At 43.2% G+C, this 24,275-nt stretch overlaps 1 protein-coding gene and 2 long non-coding RNA genes across 10 annotated transcripts in view; 2 read left to right on the plus strand and 1 right to left on the minus strand.

Moving 5' to 3' along the window:
- Positions 1 to 1,296: 1,296 nt before the first annotated feature.
- On the minus strand, positions 1,297 to 2,923 carry LOC134162668 (uncharacterized). The gene is made up of 3 exons (XR_009964395.1): positions 2,736 to 2,923; positions 2,292 to 2,608; positions 1,297 to 1,455 (listed from the first exon to the last, which is right to left on the minus strand). It is a non-coding gene; the product is annotated as an uncharacterized LOC134162668 (long non-coding RNA).
- SOX5 (SRY-box transcription factor 5) overlaps positions 1,442 to 24,275 on the plus strand; it is a 650,561-nt gene continuing 627,727 nt past the window's right edge. For 4 of the 7 annotated variants that reach the window (XM_062616809.1, XM_062616815.1, XM_062616807.1 and 1 more), the window contains exon 1: positions 2,602 to 2,774. The gene's annotated coding sequence lies outside the window, so the exon portion shown is untranslated. Of the gene's footprint in view, positions 1,632 to 2,601; positions 2,775 to 3,049; positions 3,189 to 24,275 lie in introns of those variants that run through there. The other 3 variants (XM_062616810.1, XM_062616811.1, XM_062616812.1) reach the window with 3 other exon arrangements.
- LOC134162466 (uncharacterized) lies at positions 9,505 to 11,924 on the plus strand. 2 transcript variants are annotated; one of them, XR_009964340.1, is made up of 3 exons: positions 9,505 to 9,777; positions 9,913 to 11,325; positions 11,745 to 11,924. It is a non-coding gene; the product is annotated as an uncharacterized LOC134162466 (long non-coding RNA). The 2 variants fall into 2 exon arrangements; XR_009964339.1 differs by having other exon boundaries at positions 9,505 to 11,325.

The raw sequence follows: 24,275 nt of genomic DNA on the forward strand, positions 1-24,275 counted from the left end.
CAAGAAGTGAAGGGGGGGCTGGAGGGAATGAAAAAATTGGGTGGGAATTGTATCAACAGAAAAGAGATCTGAAAGTTGTGGGGAGGGGACACATTCCCCTATCAGCCTACCACAGAGAAGTCTGGCTGTAGGTCCTGAGGCTTGAGATTACCTGAGAGTGAGTGGAGCTCCACGGCCAATGTATTTCCTTACCTGTGCCAGCACTGGGGCTGCCAGCCATGAGACTGGAGGGTTGCATGAGCAGGCATGGACTGAGGACTTGTGACTTTGGTTATCACTGTGAGATCTTGGACAGAATTTGGTGACTGGAGCAGTGCAGGGTAAAACTCTTGCCATTCAGCATGTGGTCATCTTTCTCAATGTCTGAATTTGATCCAGATGAGGCAAGCTTGAGTGGTTTGGGGTATTTTGGGGATACAACTGGGCCATGGGGCACTACACATCTGGCCTGCTTGGCTCACTACAGGTCCTGAAAGCCACACTGCCTCCCTGGCACCCCAAGCTCATGCTGCATCAGAAATGCTGCTGCTGAGCTTGGTACTCCCATTCCTTTCCCAGGCTGGCTTCTTCTCCGGTAAGAGAAGTTTCGGGGCCAGCTGGGAGCACAGACGCTTGCACCTTTACATCACTGGCCATTCTCCCGCCAGGCAGCCGTGCCTTAGCTCTGCACTGCTCCCATCCCACCCACAGGACGCCCGTGGGAGTTCCTGCCACAGAGGTAGGGAGGAAGCCAAGAAAGAAACACTCCTCCACCTCTCTTTTTTTTTTTTTTTTTTTTGTGGTGTTTGTCCTTTTTCCCATCAGGGTTACCACCCTCTCTCCCCACTCCTACGGGGAGGGCTGAAGTCTCACTGACTCAGCAATTGTGACTATTATCTGTGCTCTTAATGGTTTGCATCTTTTTGCATCAAAGGGTAAAATTACTTAGGGACGCGCACACACACTGAAAAGATCATATACAAAAATGCATCCAAGCAGAAAAAAAAACCCGGTTGTAATGCTCATGAATTCCAGATGATGACTTTTTAAATCCCCGAGAAGGCAGAGAAATTGTTTGATTGTTCTTGTTAATTATAGGACTTGTCCCAGTATCAAATATTTGTAGAAGATAAGACTTCCCTCGTGGAGATGAATAATAACCGAACTTGCTCTTCTTTGAGCCGTTTGGCTTCGTGCTGCGTTTCCCACTCCGAGGGGCACACCCCGCCTAAGCCGGCTGCACCGCTCCACAGCAGCACGTGTACGAACCTCTCCATTAAAAAAAGACCCCGTAAGTAAACAAGAGAGAGAAACCTCTTACTTGCAGAGCGTGACTTTATTAGCAGCAGCACCGGCGGGCTCCCCCTTGCCTGTCCCCAGGCTGCGGCGGCCGGTTTCACCGCTTCTTCCCCCCGCGCCCGGGAACCGCGGTGCTTGCTCCCGGTCAGCTGTATGAAGTACAGGCAGAGCAAAGGGCTGCCGAGAGAACACAATCCACCTTCCTCCAACCCCAAACCCACGGACGTACCCCAGCCCGTACGCGGAGCCCCGTGACCCACCAGCCAGGTCCCCGCGGGGCCAGCCCGGGACACGACTGCGCTCAGCCGAGCGAGGAGCGGCGGGGGGGTGCTGGCGGAGATGATGATGATGAGGTAACCGGGGGGTCCGGGGCAAAGCCGGGCTGCGGGGCCAGGCGCAACGCTTGCTCCCCGCCTGCCTGGGGGAGCGGTGACACGGCGGGTGCTGCCCGGCCCGTCCGTCCTGGGACCCCGTCTCAGGCCGCCCGCGCTGAGGTAACCCTGCTGGCGGGACGGCACCGGCGGCGGCGAAGCGGCTTTTTGGGGCGGTGCCTGGTCATCGGCCCCGGGGAGAGCTCGCGGGAGACCCCAAACTTCTGCTTCCCCGTCGTGCGCCCGGGAGGGGGTCACCGAAATGAGGAGAGGGGTGGCTGAAGGGTGCGGCGGGCGGCTGTGTGTGTGCGCGGTCGCACCGGTGTGATAGGGGCTGACGGTGCGGGAGGTGCTAACGGGCACGCACACGGACACGCAACTCTCGGCTGTTTACTCCTAGCGGAGAGCGGGACGGGGACTGCCTGCCTCTCGGGAGGAAAACGGTAGCGGCGTCCCTGGGACCCACGGCAGCCCCGCTCGGTGAAGAAGTTGCCAGGCTGAACAAGAGGCGGAAAGGGCTCGGTGCCCGCCGCCGCTTTCCCGTGCAACCGGGGCACAGCCGCCCCCTTTTCTCCCCACCCGAGGGACGGTGAGGATGATGATGGTGGCGGCGATGGCTGTTGGGGCGGGCGCGTCACTTACCGTTATCAGCCCCGCCGCAGCCGCAGGGCCGCCCCGGTGCGCGGCCGGCGGGCAGGAGCTTGGGACTGCTCTGAGGAGACTCCCCGCGCAGCCCCCTCCCCGCGGCCGCCACCTCGTCTTCTTCCTCTGCCTCCTGCTCCTGCTTCTGCCAGGGTGCCGGCGGCGGCCAGGCGCGGCGAGCCTCTCCTCCCCCATTGTTCCTGGTCTCCCTCTCCCTCTCGTGTTCTTTTTTTTTTTTTCCTTTTGTTATTTGCACTCGCATTGTGTTGTTTGTCTCTGAAGCCGCCTCATGACCACTAAAGGGATTTCACCTCGTCCTTGAGAGACAAGAGAGAAGGGGGAAGGGGGGGAAGGAGGGGAGAAGAGAAAGGAAGAGATCACCAAACACCCATCTCCCGGTCCCTCCCCGCACCTCTGCCTCTCCCCACCCCACCAGTGTCTCACTTAGCACCCCGCGCCCGGAGGAGACATTGCAGTTAGCGGGTAGGTGCCCGTCGGCCGCTGGTCTAACTTTCGCCGGCGGGCGCTCAGCGCCCCGCGGGGCTCCCCGGGCGGCGGGGGGACGGCGGGCGGGCGGACGGGCTGGCGAGACCCGGCGAGGGGCAGCGCGGAGGGGCGGGCTCCGGTGGCGGGGCCGGCTGTCAGCGCGGCCGGCTTCCTCCCGGGCGCTCGTACACCTCCCGAAGTTTGGCACAACTTGTCACGCCCCCCCCCTTCCTCCTCCTCCTCCTCCTCCTGCTGCCGCCGGCGGGGCTGGGGGCGGGCCGGCCGCGGTGCCCACGCCTGTGTGGTGTGGCGGGGAGTCGCTGCTCCGCGCCCTGCCCAGGCATGGCTCAGCCCTCGGGATCCCGGCGGACAGGAAGCTTTAAATTATTGTAATTGCCTCTCCGTGCGTGCGTGCGTGAGTGCCGAGCGGCGGCCGCCGTCCGCGCCGCTCTAGGGGAGGCGAGCCGCGGGGCGCGGGGGGCACCGGTGGGCACCGGGGAACGGGGGGCACCGGGAGGGGCTGTTCACATGTTTCTACGAGGCGTGTGCCTCGCTTCTGCTGGAGTCCGAGGGTGACTCAGTGGTAGGGCGCTGCAGGCTGGGTTCACCCGTTTCGTCTGCTTTCCCCTCAAAGAGAAGACGGGTCGGGGAAAAATGATGTACCGGTCAGGCTGGGGAGCGCGGCCGCGCTCGTCCCCGCCGGCGCCCGGTCGAGCTGGCCAAGGCACCGGTGATGGGAGGGATCTGTGCCTTCTCAGAAAAGTTAAGGGACTTTGTTCCAGCCCTCCTAAGATCCTAGAATAACCGGAGTCCCTTGCCGGGAGGAACGTGATCGGCTTTTCCCTAGGGATGGCATGCTGCCTCAGCCCTGTACTTTGGTCAAGGGTAGAACCAATAGCAGGCTGTGGGATTTTGGGTAATAAGTGTGGGAATCTGCAAGAAGAGTAGGTCTAAGAGTGATTTGTTTTCTTACTGCTCATGAATAATGGCCTCTAGCTTTATTTATTTATTATTTTTTTTTAAACCAGCAGGCCAATGAAATAGGCACGTGGGAGATTTGTAGGCGTTCAACATCGCGATCATCAGCAACAGCAACAATACAGTAGGGGCGTCCAGGAGGAGGGTGTCTGAGCACAACTATTTTCTTTGAGACGCTAGTCTCGCACGCTGGTGCAGGTAGCTTTTCTTATCGTTAATGCTACCGCTTAACTCTCGTAAGGGGAAAACCAACACCATCCTAAAATTAGAGAAGATTTTCTTATTCTTTTTTTCATCCTTTTTTTTTTTTTTTAATAGAGCTTCACATTGGTCCGTCTCTGTCAAATAATAGAATATTAACATTAGTTCAAATTAAAAAAGGAGGTTGAATTCCAGCTGTAGGACTGCAGGATAATGTGTCCTGGCTTTTCTCTTCCCAATTTAAATACAGCTAGCTGTCTGCAGCCTTGCTGAAGTGAGCCACTCAGATTAAAAAGCAGCTTCATATACATGAGGAGCTAGTACAAAGTTCTTCATCGAAATATTTTAACACCTGAAACTTACCTGAGAACAGCTACTTGTGTCTGCTGCTATTTTTATATCCTCTTAATCCTTCCCAGCACTGGAAAATACATTATTGCCTCAGAAACAAATTCTTCATCCTGCAAAATGCACTATTTACAACTATTAAACTGGGGTTGCAAGGGGAGATTTTTATTTCATTTTATTTTTAATTTAGCTGTATTATCTTGCTAGGTTACAGCCAGCTTTAGTTTACAAGGTTTCTCCAGTTGAAGAGGGAGAGGCTGGCATGGATCTGCTGCATTTTGCAACTGGATAGCATGTCTGTTCTGACATGATTGAAACACGAAAACCCAATGAGCACATAGCCATTATGCCTGGAAATGCGGCGGCAGAGCTTTCTGGTTGAACCTAAACTGTTTCAGTTGAGAGTTACACTGTAAGGAGTACAAGACTTGAAAGCTGCAAGTGTCTTATGTAAACAGATGGACATTTGAGATGTATTGACTGTTTTGAGTTAATTCAGTTAACATGTGGGTGCACATGTAGTTAATTTAGTATAAGTTTTTGTAAGCGATGGCAGCTAATACACGCTTTTCAGAGAGAAAATAAAAGCCTGTGAATTTTGTCTATATGTGCTGGAGCTCCAGCTGTAGAAGTGCTTAGGGACTATGATCGTGCTGATCTTGTAGTACCAGGTGAGACTTAACAGAGAGCTTACAGTTTTTTACTTCAGAATGCAGGTAGCTTGCGAATGAATTTTGAAATGATAAGGTACCCTTCTGAGGTCTCTGTGCTGAGAAAATACAAACATGCTTAAACATACATCTTGCTGCACTTTTATTGTATGTGCTGCTTGCCAAAACCAGTTAGGTTGAGCAATATCATTAAACTGTCAGATGTATTGTTTACAATGGGATAATTCTTCCATGTTCAGGGTGAAGAAACAGCAGTTTTCTGTTACTCATCATAAAAATGTACCATTGCGTTCCAAGAAGGTTTGCAAGTGGCGTAGCTAACTATCGCTGCATAAAGCATGGGAGGAGATTGAGACTTCTTGGCATCTCTGACAGTGCTGGTGTAATGCAACGTGTGTACAGGAGCTTTGTTTCTGCCTGCAGTTCATACTTACCCTGATATAAAACACTCTGATGTTGGCATATGGATACACCAAAAAACAGAGTGTTTGTTGAAAAATAAGAATTCGGCATTTAGGAGAAAGTAAATGAACAGTCCTTCTAAAAATACAACAGTATGCTAAAATATTGCCAAAGCGCTGCTCTGACGCTGTTGTAAGCTGTCATATTTTTTTGACCATTATAAATAGATTAGTATTATTATAAGGATTTTTTTCCTATTAGCAAAGAAGGTTTTTTCCTGTTTTCTACATCAGAATCCTTGCGTGTTCCCTGAACAGGCAGAGCTGTGCTTGCACTGAAGGCAGCAGGAGTGTTGCTGAGGAGGAAGTGGGCAGCTGGGCCTTACACCTTGAGAATGGCTCTTGGAAAGCCTAAAAGCCTCCTGTACTGTAAACCTGGAGGTTTTTTATAATGTTTTACTTAATTTTTTCCATTTTTTCAAGCGTTAGAGTTGGTCCAATTAATCACTTCTGATGTATTATGTAGTTAGGATCAGATCAAATTTGGTTTAGACAGTGAATTGAAGCCTGAAACAAGATCGAGCTCCTCTTTGGTGGCACTGAAGTGTTGAGGGCTTGTGGGAGTCTTCCTCCTATTTCATGGGGTGCTCAGACCCAATTAGGAGAATTCCTTTCAAACTTACAACCAAACTGGGAATTTCAAGCCATTTCTGTTTCTCTTTGTGAAATTTAGTAACAGATAAGAGCATTCAGGTCAAGATCAAAGCATTAGATTTGCATCCTACTGCTAGTCATGTTGCAGTAACACCTTTGGGCATTGTGTGGAGAGTGGAGGCTACAGGTAAAGTGGATTTTCCATGCCTTGTGTACAACCTGTTAAAGTAGCTCAAGGCCAAGTGCTGTTTGCTCCACTGATGGACATCCTAGATAAGTGTAAGATGATTATTCTTGCAGTATGTTTCCTCGTGTTTCTGGTCTCTTCAAGCACGTGGTGAACACACAGGCACAGGCACTTGCACAGTACATTCTGCATACATGAAGCGCATTGTCTGAACAAGTGTTTTTGTTGCTTACAGAGCACACATGCTTTCTAGGTGCACACGTTTCTAGGTGAGGAGAATATACGCTTCATGACAGCTTGAGGAGGGTCTCCTCTAACATTTCTAACATCTTTATTTTCTGTCTTCTCCAGCTTCTCCCTTTTGCTTTGAGCTGCAAGTGTAGATTGAAACTCAGGTAATACATAAGAGGATTCTTTAATCTTGGCTATTTTCAGAGGCACAAAGGACAATTACTTTCTCCTCCTACTAACCTCCTGCTGGCTTACTAGCTGCTTGGGAGGCTAGTGATTTTAAGAATGCTGCTTTACCCAGTGCATCAAATACAGAGCAAATCTTTGCTCACCAAGATCTCAGTTCCTACACCTCATGGTAACACCAAAAATTGAACTTGAGTGGCCCAGAGCGCCAGCTCCTACTGTGAAGACTCATACAAGCATCAGCACTTTTTAGAGTTAAATTTGATCCATTGGCCCTGAGCAGTGCTGACAATTGCCAGCTAAAAGACTCTTCAGTGAATTGTCCTTTAACAGAAGTCTTTATTTTTTTCTTTCCCCCATTTCCTGTTGTTCTTTTAAATAAAAAGAAATCCTGGTGACAAAGCTAAAGTGTATTCTGTGATTATTGTTTAAAGAAAAAGATTTACCTATCTTTCAAGGAAATGAATTGCCTGAAAATTGCAGGTCAGAGTTGTTTTATAAGGGCAGTATTCTTCACTGCTGCAATAATCTCAAAAAAAAAAAAAATCGCTAAGTTACACATTTATGTACAAGTATTTGATCCTTTGAATGGTCGTAGTTAAAATACATGGGAGAGTCTACACTGTATTAACACTGTACTAGTGTGATAAAGGACACTGAACGCTTAAACCTGTCTTTTTTTGTTTGTGAGCATGTCCTGAGAGAACTGGCCACTGCAATTTGATGACATTTTGTACCTTCTGCAAGGAATATAGTCTTACAGAACATCTTTTACAGAACATCATCCAACTAAAACCATATCCCATAGAGGAGTGATTTCCACTGTAGTCTCCTGGTCCCTGGCAGGGTGGTCCAGGTTTTACTTGAAATGAATGTAAAAGTCTTGGGAAAGCTGACAAAGTCTTGTTCAGTAGGGTTAGATTTGCTACATAAGGTTTGCATACATAGCATTTGCCTTTGCTAGTCAAAGCCTAGGGGGATGTTTACGGTACCCTGGAGTATTAGTAAAATTGTATTTAAGGTCCTGCTCTTAGTGGCAGTGATGTTAATGTATTTAATTTAAAACCAGATTTTCAGCACCGGCTTTTGGCTTAGGCAGGGTAAAAAGCAGGCTAGGACAGCAAAGAACTCGTGGGATAGGATGAAGCTGCCTGCTTACAGCTGGGCAATAAGGGCTCCTCCTGCTCCAAGAAGTTGCTTTGCCCATGCTTTTGAGGAGAGGTGACAAAACTGTGTTAAGCTTGCTCTGCTCAGAAGCATTGAGCTGACTCTGAAACAGGTGTAAATATGGCTTGCAGTATCTTCAGTTACTATAGGGGATAAGTGAATACAACAGGTTTAAATTTGATTCAGGTGCCATACTGTGTTTTGTAGCAGGCAGTCTGAAGACACATTTAATTAAACTGGTTCAATTCCTAAACTAGGATTATGGAGTCTACCTTTTACACTGCTATAAAATCCTTGTTGTATCAGTAAGCTTTCAGTGTAATGAAGGGCTGGGGGACACAGCTGCAATCCTCAGCTAACCAATTAACTGTTGAATAAGGATCTCAAAGTTAATTTTACAGTCAATTTTTTAAAAAAGAAAGCAAAATACCTGTTACATGGCTAAGTCAGTTTCTCTGCTCAGCGAATTGAAGAGTTGCTTTTCTTAGGTGGGAACACCATTTCAATGTCACAACCGACCTTCTAGTAGGAGATTAGTCCTAATGAACCGGGTTTATATTGAGAAAAGTTATGAAACCATTAGAGAAGAGAAGTAGAAAATTAATAGTTTTTGAGTGATTTCAGAGCAGACTGAATTGAAGGTAGATACTGACTTCTGCATGAAAGAATTGTTTACAAACACAAAGAAAATACTTATTCTGTAACTTATTCATCCTGAAAATCACATGCTGGTGGAGTCTCTCCTTCTCCACTGACTCTGGAAGGAGCCTGGGGATACTGGGGCTCCCAGGGAAAGGCAGCTGCTGTGGCTCTTTGTGTGCTGTCTTTACATGCGCATCCGGTAACATGTATCTGTGTTACCACTGAAATGAGATTGTTCCTTATGCTGTAGTATTAAAGATCATGCTTCTCATGCTAGAATATAGGCAAATGCATAAATAATAACAAGAAATGTAATATATGTGTCAATTACACTTCTGTTTAATAATAAATTGAATGCATCTGCTAGGAAGGGTATGCAAAATATATAAGAAGTATAATCAGTCACAGAAAAGTGAATGTGTTAACGCAATATACTGCTTTACGAATTCAAATCTGGAAGAAGAGTGTGTTTAGTAGGAGACACTGTGCTCTGTGCTGTGCTTCAGATTGATTTTATATTTGTAATTGTATGCAGGTGGCCACCAGAAGCAGGACAGTGTGATTCTGAGAAAACTAAGTGATCTGTTCTGATTCCTGGGAATGCAAGTTTGTTTAGTGGCACCATGGTGCATTAAGTGCGTTGTGGTTGAGATTAACAAATGTAGGACAGTTAATTAGCTCAAGCTTGCAAGTCATGCGTAGATTACTTGGTCAGTACATGCACAAATAGAGTGAGCTTTTTAGTTCTCGCTGAAACTTGTTGCTGAGATTGGTTTTGTGCCTCCTGCCAATAGAAAAGAGAGCTGGAACAGAAATGCTGAAGTACTTGTCAGTTCTGTAAAACAGTTTCCAATTGAAAACTGAAATTATATATAATGAGGCATTCCTATCAACAGGGTTGCCCTAGGTAAGTAGCTTTCTGCATGGGATGATGAAAGTTTTGCCACTGTTGAAGAATAATATTAATTCTTATGAGAGATTACAAATGAGTAAAAGCTGATGAATAGGTGCAAATGCGTATGCAAGATTTTAGTACTTCTGAATTGACAGTTCTGGAAATTGAAGGCCTCTCTTTGCCAGGAAAGTTCTGTAGAGGAAACTATCACTGTAAAAACATGTGTGGTGCATCCCCAGTGTGACCTGGGGGGTATTCTGCAGGTAGCACCTCTGGGGTGGAGAGGGAGCCTGCTCAGTAAAACACTTGTGGATGTGATTCTCCAAGCATGTATGTGCTAGATTACTAACACATTTAAAATGTGTGCTTGGGATCTTTACATGGATGGTTACCTCCTCCCCCCGTCATAAAATGCCATTAGACCAATATTGTGCTTTATGTAAGACATTGAATGATCGCGTTACCTGTGTTTTTATGAGGAGTAACAGGGGGGAGGAAAGCAAGACCGGAGTCTTGCACCTTCTACTATGTGTCCCGCTGTTCTTTTAATAACTCATGCATTGTGTTGGTACAGAAAGCGGCTCCTAGTGAGAAGTAACAAGCTGAAATGGGATAGAAAATAGAGAAGCCAGGAGATTCTAATCCTTAAAGGCACACTGAAGGTAAGGGTGTGTACAGCAGCATGAATAGGAGCAGCAGTTATATACCCAAGCACCTCTGCATCGCACACAAATATAGCATGAAGAAGTAGCAGTAAGAAGCTACTTGGAAGAAAAATGCAGTTGTTCAATAGGGTAAAGTTTTAAGAATGCAAGATTTTTCTTCTTGCTTTGATTAGTTTTAAATTCCGTGGTTTTGTGTTTGAGGAAAAGGAAAATATTTACTTGTATAATTATAAAGATTTTTATGATTATTTTTTTCTCAACACTGTAAGTTTTGCTTCTTTGGAGCCTAAAGTACTTAGAAATTTTTCTGCCTTCATTGTCCAGTTGCAAATAACTCAGAATATGGCATGTGAGTTGTGGAGGTGTGGTTTATGGCCTGAGTAAAAACAGTATTTGAGTATAGGCATAATTTCAGGAATGTGGCTTACTTAGTTTAAATTCAGCAAAAATGTATTTGTACAAGTGCAGCACTCAGTTAGAAAGGTGAGATTTCAATGCAGCCAAAGTCCCATTTTTGAAGGTAGTGCATATAGTGCCCTGTTGACCTGCAGGGTGATTCAGGTGTCTAAGTCACTGTAATTAAAGGGAAAAATAGAAAAAAACCTGTTTTTCTAAGTTGTTGCATCGTTAAACATTGTCTGTTTTGAAGGCCTGCAGGGACTGTGGTGAGTGTAAGAGGTGTCTTCCAGAAGCTCCATAGACTGCAGGGTTTATGTGGATTCCTGTTTAAAGAATGGTAATGAGGACATTTTAAGTGGTTAACAGTAGCAGAAACTGGCTTCTCAAAGTCCTTGTATAGTTTTTCTTTTCTTTCTTAGCAGCAGGGATGTTGGTCAGGTTGGACCTCAGGAGGCCACCTCCATGCGCAGGGTTGGTCCTAGTAGCAGATCAGGTCAGCCATAGTGTTTTTCCAGTTGAGGCTTGAAAACCTTCATAAATGGAGGTACCAAAACCTATCTGTGCATCTTTTGGTTTCTTTTAGTGTGTTGTCTTTCTCTGATTATATTTCAGTTTGTGTTATGTTGCTGGTAAGTATATCTGTGTTCATTTTATGGTGCTTTCTGGTCTTTTTTTCCTGACTTGATGTAGTAGATCGATCATATGAATATATATAGGATCTTTGTTTATAGTTTACATGAAAAGGATGGCTTTAACCTAGTGGAGCTGATCCTTCATGACTCCCTTTGTTAACAGGGAGAGGCTAGCTCCTGCAGAAAGTATTGCAGAGAAAGAACTTCTGCCTTACTATTGACTGTAATAGAGACAACTTATCTCACATGGCTAAAGTTGCCCATGTGAGAGCAGAGCTTAAGACACAGGAGGTAAGCATTATGGGCCTGGTTTTGTACCTACTGCCATCAGGGCAGACCGCTGTTTGGTGTAGTCTGTTGATGCTAAAACCCTGAGGTGGTGACCCTTTGGAAGCTATAGCAGAAATGTGCATCCAGATGGGATTTCTAAAATTGCAGAGAGAAATTCAGCCGTCAGTATTCACTGGTGTTTGATGGGCTTGGGAACAGTTGTTTCCAAACTCAGCTGTTAACCCCCCCCCCAAGAAACCCTTTCAAAATATCTGACTGAAACACTGAGAGTTTTGCTATTAGTTTCCTTTATTTAGTGGGACAACATTTTGCTCTTTTTTTGCTGTTCAGAAAATGTGGAGTCTTTTCAGTGTCTTAATAGGTTTTGGTTCAGCCCCTTGTATAGTTTCCCATGTAGAGCTTTTGTTTGTTTGTTACAGCTTCAGCTTTGGAGAGCAATGAGTGGCGTGTTTCTGCGGAGCTGTGGACTTCTTTTATTGACTCAAACACACAGTTTAAAGAAAATGGGGATGGGTGTGTGTGGCCAAATGAAAGTATATTGTTTTTTATAAAGTGTCACCTGCAACGTGCTTTTAAATAAACCCCTATATAACCATGTATGGCTTTTTTTTTTTTTTGTTTTACTTGAAAGACACTATCTCCTTCTTCTAAACATTTGCACAGCAAAGCAATGCATTATTGCATTTTCATAAATAATTGAAAAGCAACTTAAAAGAAAGTAGGCCAACAGAAGAAAAAAAAAAGTAAGTGTTGGTTTCAAATTTGAGAGAAGAAAAATATGTTTCCTTCTTGATAGGAAGTCTGTTAAATGTTATTAAATCCCATTCTCCCACCCCTACATGACCAAAGACAAATCTGACAATTGACAGTTTCATTTCAAAGAAAGAGAAATGGGGGAAAATGTTTTGCAACACTGAGTCTGGTTTGCTTTGTTTCTTCTTTGTTTTAAATCCCCCCCCCCCCCCCCCCCCCTTGTAGGAAAGGAATTGTGACCCCTTATCAGTTTGCAAGTGACTGAGGATCAAGTCTCTGGAGGTCTGTGTGTTGGCTTTTCAGCACTGTTCTCCATGCTGGGCTGTAATAATGCAAGCTATTTTAGAACTGTGCATACGTTAGTGTTCTGGCGCAGCATGATACAATAATGTGTGAAAAAGCATAAGATCACACCTTGGTGAAACTTGCAGATTTCCTGCATAATCCGACAGTGAGCTCTTGTCAGGTTTTGACTATATGTAAAGTGAGAATAAAGTTTCCAGAAGCAAAGCGCAAGCCTTGGATGCATTTTGAATGGCTGTGGAGGGATTTTGGCCTTGACGTGGGTACGAATGTGCCTGACTCTAAGCACTTTAGTCCCACTCTAGCCAGTGGGCCTCCTTCAGCACTTAAAATTTGGCAAATGCTTTAAGCCCTTTGCCTAATTGAAGCTCTACTTTTGCAAGTTTTGAGAAAGATGAAAGAACCACTGTAAATAATTCCTTGAAAGACAATCATTAATATAAACAGTTTTCATGCAGCATACAGTGCAGTGTATCTGGTGACCGCACCAGGTGTCACGTGTGGGAATGGTTTGTGGCCATGGGTGTCTTCACCAGGGTGCTGGTACATTGGTACTGAGCTGGTGTGGCTGAGGGAAGAAGGGCAAGGCGAAAGCGAAAATGTGTTGTTGTAGATGTTCTCACAGCAAGATGAGGACCAGGGCTTTTATTCCAGCATGGGCTCTGCATGGGCTCTGGCCATCTATTAGTGCTATACCAGAAGTTACAGGTGCACTGTAGGAATTGCTGCGTGAGGTTCTTGTGTCCTAACAAGGCAGGTCCTAATAGTCCTTCCTGGCCTGGAGATGCAGAGGTCAGTGACTGCCAGTATTAATGTGTTGCTTAATGTGCTTTAAGATTAGACCTACTGAAAAAATAGACCCCAGTGAGGGGAAGCTTCACATAACTGATCTGTTCCCTGGAGGAAAAAATGTCAGCATGTGCATTCTCTTCTTCTTTCCTCCCAGATTTACTCCATCTCCTTTCATTTTTTATAACCAGCACGGCTGTATTTTAAGTTGCTGCCCACCATTTCCAAAATGTGTGATACATTTGTTAAGGATTTGGAATTTGGGATACTTTGATGTAACTTCATGTAGGCTTTATAGAAAAACCTGACGTGTATGTTTAGTTTCTAAACACCTTCTGTGCTTGATTTATCCTCACAGGTTGTCAAGGTAGTCAGATGACCTGAAACTGAGGAAGTGAGAGGGAGCTCAGCTGGCAAAAGTCTGACATTGAGTCTGACTGCGGCTCAGATTTGTTTTGCAGAGTTGAGCCCAGGCTGCGTAGGCAGTGAAGAAAGTCTTCTTCACCTTCACCATTGTATCCAAAAAACTCTGAGCAGCATCATTTTTTGCAGGTGATGAATAACCTAGTTAGCTCACATTGTTTCAATCCAGTGACAGTTCTCCCAGTTTGAGAAGGCATGGTGGCAATTTGTAATAGCATATTGATATTCAGGCTCAAAGGTAGAGGTGCTTTGATGGTTCTTTGGTTGGTTTTCTCAGCCAGAGAAACCACACTGTCAGCCATCTGTCATGGACCACCATGCACTGGTTACCTCTTTACATTAGATGTTACTGTTTAATATGGCTCAGCAGGTTGGCTTCCAGTGAAGCAGACTCACAACTTTTAACCTAGCTGGATATTTTCAAGGTCCCATGGCAATTCTGAGAGCAAGTACTGATAGGACAATGGGTAATGACTTTAAACTGAAAGAGATTTAGATTTAAATTAGATATAAGAAAGAACTTTACTGTGATGGTGGTGAGGCACTGGAATAGGTTGCCCAGAGAAGCTGTGTCTGCCCCATCCCTGGAAGTGTTCAAGGCCAGGCTGGACGGGGCTTGGAGCAACCTGGTCTTGTGGAAGGTGTCCCTGGCCGTGGCAGGGGGTTTGTAACTAGATGATCTTTAAGGTCCCTTCCAACCCAAACCATTGTATGATTGTAGGAATTATAATCACCAGAGGCATGCAGATCTTGAAATGAAATATGTGGAGGGTGCTCATAAAGCGTTGTCATTTTCTGTTGTCACAGAATTTTCTTTCCCTTTGGTTGTCCTGAGCAGTGTCTCCTAGGGCCTGTCTGTCCTGGGACATTTCCTGTATAAGTTGAAGGAGGGCTTTCTGGGCAGAAGACAGAGTCATTTTGTTGACACAGAAAAGTGTGCGTCATTGTTTGTGTTATTACTGTTTTGCATTTTTTGTATTTGTAAGAACAGCATATTGATGACTGCGTGTTAAAACTCTGTCTTTTAGTGGCCTCGTTTTCTTTCTGAAAAAGGAAGAAAGCTACATTCTTTCTAAGAAAAACACAATTATGTTGGAACAAGTACTAGTGCTGTGTTCATACATGATCAAATTCAGGAAGATTAGGGCACTGTGTATAAATTGCCTTCGTGTTCGTTAGGTTAGCAGCTGTCAAATAAGTGATTACAGACATTGGCATAGCTTTTCTTTCCATAATCACTGTGAAACAGGGATGGAAATGTAACAGATGCCATTTAATATGGACCAGCACCTAGGTTCTGTTGCTGGGTCTGGCTCTTTATTGCCTCGTGGCCAGAGTTTCTTAGCATCTTTTTTGATTTAATTTCTGACTAGTTATAAATGGAGATAATAGTATTCCCTCACTTTACAGGAGATTTCTAAGACTGTTTGTTAAATCATTTGAGATCCTTTGATGAAAGATACTAAGTACATGCAAAAGCAGTAATGATAAGATTAAATAGAATAATTCTATTGAGACTGAGGAAAATTATTGCTCCTAGATGAGTTTTGCTTTGCTGGATAGCGTCAACTTTCTGCAGGAAATAATTTGGTCTGAGACTGTGTTGGGTTTCATTTCCCGGGATTTTTTTATTTGTTAACTGGCAAGGCTTTTTGATACCAGGCACTCTGCTTGAAGTTCTGTTGAAGAGCAAATGAAGTGTTGTGATGCCATTTTTTGCAGCATAGGAGTCTATGGTGACTCATTTGGTGTTTGTAATGCCTGTGATAGATTAAAAAAACCCAAATCAGTTACTCCCAATGAGACGGATACACTCCGCCAGACCCTATTTGAGAATTATTTGCTGCACTGTTAAGACCAAAGTACACATCTTCCCCCTCCCCCCCGCCAAGAATCCAGCTTATCATGAAATGTTTATCAGAGCCATATAAACATTTCTTGACTGCTGAATTTTGAAGGGAAATTCCTTTGGTCTAACATATGTATTGCAAGCAAAACTCTTTACAGATTTAAAGAAAAAAATAATTAGCTTGGTTACAGCCCTACTGATTACCAAGCATGCCAGCATCTGGCAAGGGTACGGCGCTCTGGGAATTCACTGCTTGAAGCCATGGAACAAAGTGTTCTGGTCCAACCCCAGGCAGTGAGTCCAGGACTTGAACTGGAATCTTCAGGAGCAGAGAAGTCTTAAGTGTCTGGAAAATTGGCCTGTTGAGTCACCACACAGGCACTAAAACAAAACTAATTTTAAGCAGGTCAGAGTTCAGTGATTCCCTCTGGAATCTATTTTTTTTTTTCCTTAAAAAAAAAAAAAAAAGAAGTCTCATATTTTAAGTGAAAAGGGTCAAAGTTGATGCACTGCTACAATTTTTGAATGCTTTCCCTTAAGAACAGCCACCCAGGCTAGGATTAGCATGAAGGGCTGCTAGGCTGGCACTTCAGTGTCTGGGTTAAAAATATTTTAAAGCAGTAAATGCAGTGAGAACAGAGAGAGAGAGATCCCTGGGAGCCTTCCTATTCAAAAATGTGCGAGCTCAGGGCAGCAACTGCAATGTAATTTAGGGCAGTATATGCTTCATAGCTTTGGAGAATATTGCCTCTTGTTAATGTTACATTGGAGGACAGTGGGATAGTAGTAATTTTAGAAAGGTGGTATTCCTGTTTGTTTTATGTTGGAAACTTCAGAATAAATAAAAAGAAGCATCAATTGAGGAAGAAATGTAACCGCTGGAACTCAGCAATGAATCCACTTCCGAGCAGACTATAGAAATGACAGGGGAAAGTGGGTATAGAAACACTTTCATGGGAATGCAGCTGCCAAAGGAACTTAGCAGACAAAGGCAAAATCAGGTATGTACTTTAAAAAGCATGTGGGCAAACTTTTGTCTGAGAGCCCAGTGAGGAGCCTACTCACATTAAATTTACAGAATGTTTGGGGGGATCAGATGACAAAAGGCTTGTATTGCTTTTCCATTGCTGAAGAAGTGGGACTGTCTGTGAGCAGGGATGATTCAAATAGCTGTTAAAAAAAAAAACAACAATGCTTGCAAGAGTGAAGGAGTTTTTTCATTCCCATTCCTTTATTTAAGATTATTTCCTTCTTTTTTCCCTTTGGATCTTGCAGAGTTCCCTTTACATTTGCAAGTGAAAAGGACAGGGTCTAGGCTACCCGGGGAAGCTTGAATCTGAACTCTGTCAGGCATTGTGAGCTTGGTGATCTCTGTTTATCTCTTAGGAAATAGTCATGCTTGCACAATAGGGCAAATGCAATGTGCAGATGTCAGAACTGCTGAAACAAAGAGGGCTGTCTAGGAAAAACAATGCCAAACCTAATGGCTAGAGTGGAGAAGGAACAGCTAGGATTTATGGCTTTTCTTCCCTATCCCTGTGCATGGCTGTAGGTGAATCTGTAGGCCAAACGGAAAGGTCCATATTCCTGGCAGTGAGTTGTAGCTCATGCAATCTATACTGTTGATAGGAGGTTTGTGGGAATGGTTGCCCACATGTAGGTGCAAAGATTTATGCTCTGGTCATTGGTGCTCTGGTCATAATGCCAAAAATACTGTGAAATAATACCTGTTCCATGGGACTTCCCCATTGATGTGTAGTAGTTGCTAAGTAGGTGGCTTTTTTGAGTGAAGGAGTTCTAAAGCTTAAATTTATTAGGAGAACCGCAGTCTGCCTTGTTACTACATAAAGTTATTGAAATGATTCTCCTTTTTATTGCCACAGGTATACAATATACAGGGATTTGAATGGGAGGATGTGTGAGGCTCTGAGATCCAATTTGTCTTCCAAGTTACGGCAAGGCTCCATTTTTCTCAGGCTTAACAAGTAGCAACCAGAGTTTGCTAAAATATTTATTTAAATTTAGGGAAAACTTACTAACATGCAGTTCCTTTTGCATTTAAGATCACAGTTTATAGCCCTTTGAAGTCTGCATGTTTGAAGGAAAAAAGTAAGCTGAACTTGAATTAAATCGTGTAGGCAGATAACAGATTGAATTTGTGTTATGGCTCGTTTTGCTAAGGAAATAAGGGAAGCAATGAGTAATGCTGGGCCAACTTGTATCACAACAGGAGGTGGTGTACCTTTAGTGCAAGGTGGTGTGGTTCACCAAATCAGAATTATTCTCAGTATTCCAATTCTGAAGTTCTCCTAACTTCAGGGATCATGGTAGTTCTGAAGAAAAAACGTTCATGTATGATTTGTATAACTTTATGATTCATAATTGTAAAGCTGGGATAAATCACACAGGTTTCCAGCCCTGATACTTTAATTTGCCGTGATCTGAAACTTGAAAACTGTGAATTGTTTAAAGTTTTGGATTTTTTTTTTCTTTTTGAACAGTATATTTGTTTTCATTAATATGTGACCCAGTGGAAACTTTACAATAAGGAAGAATTTCAGGGAGCTAGGAGGCCGCCTGCATTTTGGTTAGTTCCCGAATATAGTACTGATTTTTTTTGTTTGATCTCTGCATTAGTAATTCCACAGTTGTCCTTGTATCCAGCCTCTTTTAAATCTCTTGGCGGAAAAGGGTTGCAGCATATGCATGCTGTGCTGATCCTTTTTGTTTAACGGGCAATGCTTTTGCACTCAAACTAGCTATCAGGATATGATGGGTCAACAGGATCATTCTCTGTACCATGAAGCACACCTGAAATATCTGCTTAGGTAGCGCCTATGATTTCTCAGCAAATATTCAACCCAGTGGGAGGCTGCAGGACTCACCTCCATCTCCCAAGTGTTAACAGTAACCTGTAATAATAATCCTGTTGCACAAAAATGCTTCTTTTTATGCATTACCTATTTCCAGAGGCCTAATTTAGGTTTTGTATCAAAATGGATATCACAAACGCTTGAGCTTCCTGCTGAGAATGAAAGTGCTACCAAGAGACTTCGTTCTCTGTTATTCTCATGGTGTCCGGGAGGGGTGAGGAGGCAAGGAAACAATTGCTGATATCTGTAGGACTAAGCATAAATAGTAGCAGGATGGGTTGCAAAGGTAAAATACTTTGACAGTATTAGTTTGTGAAAGCCTGGCCTTTGCTCTTGGTTAGAATACATATGTGTGTGTGTGAATATATACGTTTCCATACATGGGGCAAGCTTACATGTCAACAAGAAAAAAAAACCAAAACCAAAACCAAAGAGTTGGGCTTGTTTTCTAAGTGTGCAAAAATTTCACCTGTCATTAAAAGAAAATAATATTGTCATGGACTAAAATGAAATTGTGTGTTCATGCTTAAACACACAGGCAGCTACGCTGTAAGGTCCTTGCACTCTCTGTGCATGTTTCGTGACAGTTCTGCTGTAGATCCAGTTAAAATGTTTTCATCAGTTACTTTCCTCAATGATCTGTTTGTTGAATGTTTTCACATACAAAAAATCATGTTTGGATTTTTTGTTGTTGCTGTAAGAAGTAGGAACAAGGAAAACAAAAGCTGGATTTATTTTTTTTTCTTCTTTTTTTTTTTTTTGAGATCAGATATGCTTACTGAACACCCAGCTAATTTCTTCCTCCCTGATACTGATTTTCCATTGGAAGTGCATGTGGGAGGAGAAGGAAGATTTTAACACAACCTAAAAAAAAACTTGTGTTTCTGTGTTTTCTGGCAGTTGCTCTTTTCCCCTGCTCTTTAGCATGAAATTTGGTTATATCAGATTTGTCCCAGACCTGTCCTCCTCTTTGTGCCCGTGCAGATGGATTCAGGGGTGGAGGAGCTCTTGCCTCACAGCCTGCCCGTAGGCACATGCCCCCTTCTTCTCTCCCCAACCTCTACTTTGGGTGGGTGGGCAGTTGCTGTTGGGGAGGCTGTTGTCTTTGCTTGGTCTCTGGAATGAAGGAGTTCCCAGGGTTCCCTGTTGCTCTAGTCTGGCAGGTTCAGGCGCTGAAATGAAGATGGGGTGAAAAGTGCTCGCTCAGCTGGTCTGCCAGCTCCAGTGTGTTTAGACACAATGTTTTACACGTGAGTTCTAATTGGGCACAGTGGTGGGGTCTGGTGAGGAGAGGACTAGAGTCCTACCCATCCCTGGTGCAGGTTTTCCTCATCAGACTGAGCTGGCTGGTCAGTAGGTCATCCGTGTTGGACGCACGGTGAGTGTGGTGGTGAGGCGGTACGTGTGTGGTGTGTGTGTACTGCCTTATATGCAGTGGGAGTAGAGAGAGCAGACCCAGCTTGGGTCTGGTAGGGTTTATTCTGTTGGTTTCAGCACTGTACACGTAGGATATATTGGCTTTGGCCTGCAGTTGCCTGGCTGAGCATTAAAGTGGTCCTTAAGCAGACTGTCATTCGCCATCCCAAGTGTAGTGGATGAGTGTACAGCAGAGAGCATGAAGAGAACGAGCTGCAGCCGTGCTGTCCCGCTGAAGTGCTCTGGTGTGCTGGGTAAGCCTCTTGACCTTTTGTTCCTCAGTTTTCTCGTGTTTAAGGACGTACAGGCCTACCATCACACATGGGTGTTGCAAGAATTAATTAATAACCATTTGCACGGGTTTGAAGGCTTATAACCCTAAATAAACAAGAACTTAATCAGTTATTTTTCTTCATATTTATACTATAGGAAAAATCCACTCATTTATTTCCAACCGCGTGACACACAAAAACTATCTTCACACTTCTAAGTGGAGCTGGGGCTCGATGCCAGTGCTTTTTTTTCCTAGTGAATATGGTATACTTGTACACTCAGATAGAATGGTACAACCTTACAGTTTCACTCAGGAGGTGGAAGTTCTTTTCTCATTGTGTTTTTGTACTTATAAGCTGTAAATACCAGGAACTCCTCTTTGATCAGATTCTTTGTCCTCATGACTGCACCCATTGCCAGCATCCTTTAGTGTGTGAACTTACTTCTCTGGAGTAGCTCTGACTAGCTAGTAAACTATATGTCTTTTTTTTTTTTTTCCATATGTTCTGCCATCTCCATATGCGTTAATTATTGCGCTTAAAGAATCTGGGGATTAGGGAAGGAGCATGGAGGCAAAATATAATAGGGATGCTCATCACTTCTTGTCCTCTTCCCTCTGCATGTGGAGAAGACCTTTATTATATTATTTGGGAAGGAGGAGTAACTGGTATCCCACACCTGATGCAGCCCTACAGAAATGCTATATAGTGCCCTGTTTTAACATGGAACATCTAGGCACGATGGGGTGAAGGAAGTAGGAGTTCTTGATTGTCTCTGCATTTGCCATCATAAGGGAGTTAAATCAGACCTAAGGGTTGTTTCTTTTGTGTTTTAATTTCCTTTGTTTTAAGAAAGTATTTTTTTAAATGGAGTGGGGGAGGAGAGTAATATGCCACTGACATGCCTTGGGATCTGAAGCTCCTGTGGACCCCATAGGATGTCAATGGACTCATTAAGATTTAGCCAAGTTTTATGCATTATTCATAATATACATTCACAGCATGCACCCTAAAGACTGTCTCCTGTGAATGCTTAGTCAGAATCATTTGCATTCTGTATTATGGATCCATAATATAGAATACATTTAGCTACATTTTGGGTATTATCATTTACACATATTTCCAGCCTTTACTGTTCTGGTTTACGCAGCAAATGTGTTTAAACAATAGCATGCAGTTGTGTTTTGTTGTTCCATAAAAACTAATGCATAATAAGGACCCCTGATGAAAATTAATTATTGCATAAGAGCAGTGGGCAGGCTTTTACCTCTTTCTAGCTTCAGTGGCATTTTAAATTTACTTTTCTAACATGTTGAAGAAGTGTTTTAAATTCTGGGCTGATAGTTTGTAAATTTTTTGTTTCAAATACACACAAAAAATCATTCTTGATGTGGAAGGTTGGCAGGTGATGAAACATCAAATTGAAGCTGAGATGCTTAATAATCATAGGAGTCGTTTGCTGTGCATTTACTCTAATCCTACAAACATTATTTCTGCTGTACATGACAAGACGAATAGTCAACAAAACACCACATCAGAAAATTAATTCTTTTCCTGTCATCTGAAGCATTGAAGCTCTTCTGTTTTCTCTTTTCCTAAACTGCCATTACATCATGGTGATTGGTCTGATCTCACCTTTGCCACTGATCCGCAGAGTGCCTAGATGTGTTCCTTAGCACACCTCTGCCTTAGTTTCCCCAAAGGAGATTGTGGTCCTTAATATCTTCTGTAGTAGCTATCTACTTCATGTTTACTCCTTCAGCACCCCATGTCTGCTAATAGAGAACATTCCCATGGGAAATTTTGCTCTTGTGAGAAAATGGGATTTCTTTAAGGCCAAATTGCAGTAGAGTGAAGTCAGGAAGGAATGCAAATTATGTTCCTTGTGCTGAATCTGTTAAGGGGTAATTTTTATGAAGTGTCTTCCAATTTGGGGACTGTAAAAATATTTCTAGTTGTCAGTCCCAGTGCATGAAAATACCAGACAGGCAAAATCCAGGATCTTGTGGCATCTTCTGCAAGATCCATTTCCTCTGGGGAGCAATCACAGTATATTGTAAGGAAGGTGTAGGGAATGTCTTTCCCTGCAATGCCTTTCATCCATTTCCTTGTTCAAGGAAGCACTACAAGGCTGTACAGGTTATTAAAAACTGTTTGTATGGTGATGTCCTTGTTTCAGGAGCTTGATTCACTATGGGCAACAGTAGCTCTTGAGCCTAAATATACACAATATGCACAAAGGATATCAAGTGATTTACTGTGTCTGTTTTTTCAAATGTTGTAATGGTTGATTGATATCAAAATACTTAAAATAAAGGTCTTGATATCATAGAATTATATCATTTAAGATTGAAATGTTTATTCCTATCATAGGGTTAACACAGGAGAATGTTTTGGCAAAGTACAGTCGTGAGTCAAATAGTATAAAATGAGTTCAGAATCCTAGCAGTTATTTGTATTTACTTTTTCCCACCAGCTTCAAGGTTACCTTTAGGCAGCACTCATACCTACGTGCCTTGAAGATACAGTAGGGAGTTAGGAAGGACCTTGCTGTGGCAAAGCGCAAACATGCTATCCTTTGGTCCTAAACTGATTGTCAGGCTCTCAGTAGAGTATCATCTAAAATATAAACATTTTGTTGTCTTTCTGTACAAAACTGATGAGCAGTTTTTCAGGAGAATTTGTCAGAAGTGAACTGAGAATTGTAAATTGCTAAACACATGTATTTTGCAACATGCCATTGCTATTAACTTTCTGCTTACATAGCAATGACACTTAAATCTGATGCATGGAAGCAAAATATTTCTTGTTCTTTTACATAAGATGTAGTGCAGTGGAGTCCTTATCTGTGTGGAGTGTAGCAATAGTCTATGCAGAGTGTAGTAATATAAGTAAGAATAATCATTGTAGAGGGAGTATTGGCTTTGAGAGCAAACGCTCTTGGATGTATCACATGGCGGCTTTATGTCATCTCTTTCAGATTCATGGTGATGCTATATATAAGCTTAACTTCAGAGATTTTATTCCCATGAGTGACTATTTACATTTGAGCAAATGCAAAATCATTTCCACTTTTGATACTCTGGAACTATTTACATTTGAGCAAATGCAAAATCACTTCCACTTTTGATACTCTGGAAGCTGCTTCTGGAAAAGCAAGTAGAATGTGCCCATTAGTCCATCCCAGTTCAGGCACCAGTACTGTGTGTAGGACACCTGGATCTCCAGAGCATTCAGAAGTTTTGCTCCATCTGTTTTTCTTTTTCAGCAGTCTAAGTTTATATGGTAAAATGTGCAGTAGTGTATTGAGCATGGGTTTTGTCAGTGTTATTATGCTTATTATGTGGAAAATAAAGAACTTGTGTCCTACTGCTTAGCAAAATTTCTAAGAAATTCCTAGCAGTTTAGTATTTGCAATAAATCTTTCTAAATGATTTTAACAGTTTTCCTTCAATGATCAGCTGTTTAAATAGGAACTAGGGTACGTAGAAAATGAGGCTGGGCTCACAAGGGATGGTAAGAGAAGGAGTGTTCTTTTGCTGTACTAAACTCTGTACCTCCATGATAGTGTCTGCCTAAAAAAGTATCTCTATAGCAGGTTTCAATTCAAGTCTTCTCTGGTGCTGTGTTACTGTTATTAACGATTATACTATAGAAGCAGTGGTTTGAAGGGATAGATTTTAAAGGGCTTTGCTGGATTGCCTACTGTATTGCTTTTCCATTTTATAGAGGGAAAGGTTATTGGTTTTTACTTCTGACTCAGTTCATCAGAGGAAAGCCAGACTTTTCAGTTAGCTGATACTGTTCTACACTTTGTTCTCTTTGTGTCTTTTCTGTCCTTTGTCTAAAATCATCTGCATAGTATTTCTGTCCATCCACAGTGTTAAAAAGTCTACCTTCAGAACCTTCATGCATTGTGAGGTTTTAAAAGTAATAGATTCTGATTTCCTTTTTATTAGCCTTGGTTCTCAGCCTTTATAGTTCAGGGTCTTTAACATTGCAACAGTAAAATCCAGCGCTTTAAAAAAAGAAGCTGAGATTTTCATATGATCACAGTCATTGAGGCTTTAAGGAAAGCACTGGGTATTCCAAGACAATAGAAGTTGTTCGTGGGTGTTTGCAACCCTGGAACTTGCTGGAATACATGATTAAAAGGGGCCACAAAGACTCGAGTTTTATATTCCTCCCACACAGAAGATCTTTCACCTTGTAGTGCTTCATGGGGTGCATAATGTCCAAAGGAAAAAAGTGAGACTGTGCTTCTCATATCCC

This window comes from Pezoporus occidentalis, unplaced genomic scaffold, assembly GCF_034315485.1.
Source record: "Pezoporus occidentalis ecotype Australia unplaced genomic scaffold, CSIRO_AGI_Poc_V1 ctg19, whole genome shotgun sequence".
NCBI classification, from domain to species: domain Eukaryota; kingdom Metazoa; phylum Chordata; class Aves; order Psittaciformes; family Psittacidae; genus Pezoporus; species Pezoporus occidentalis.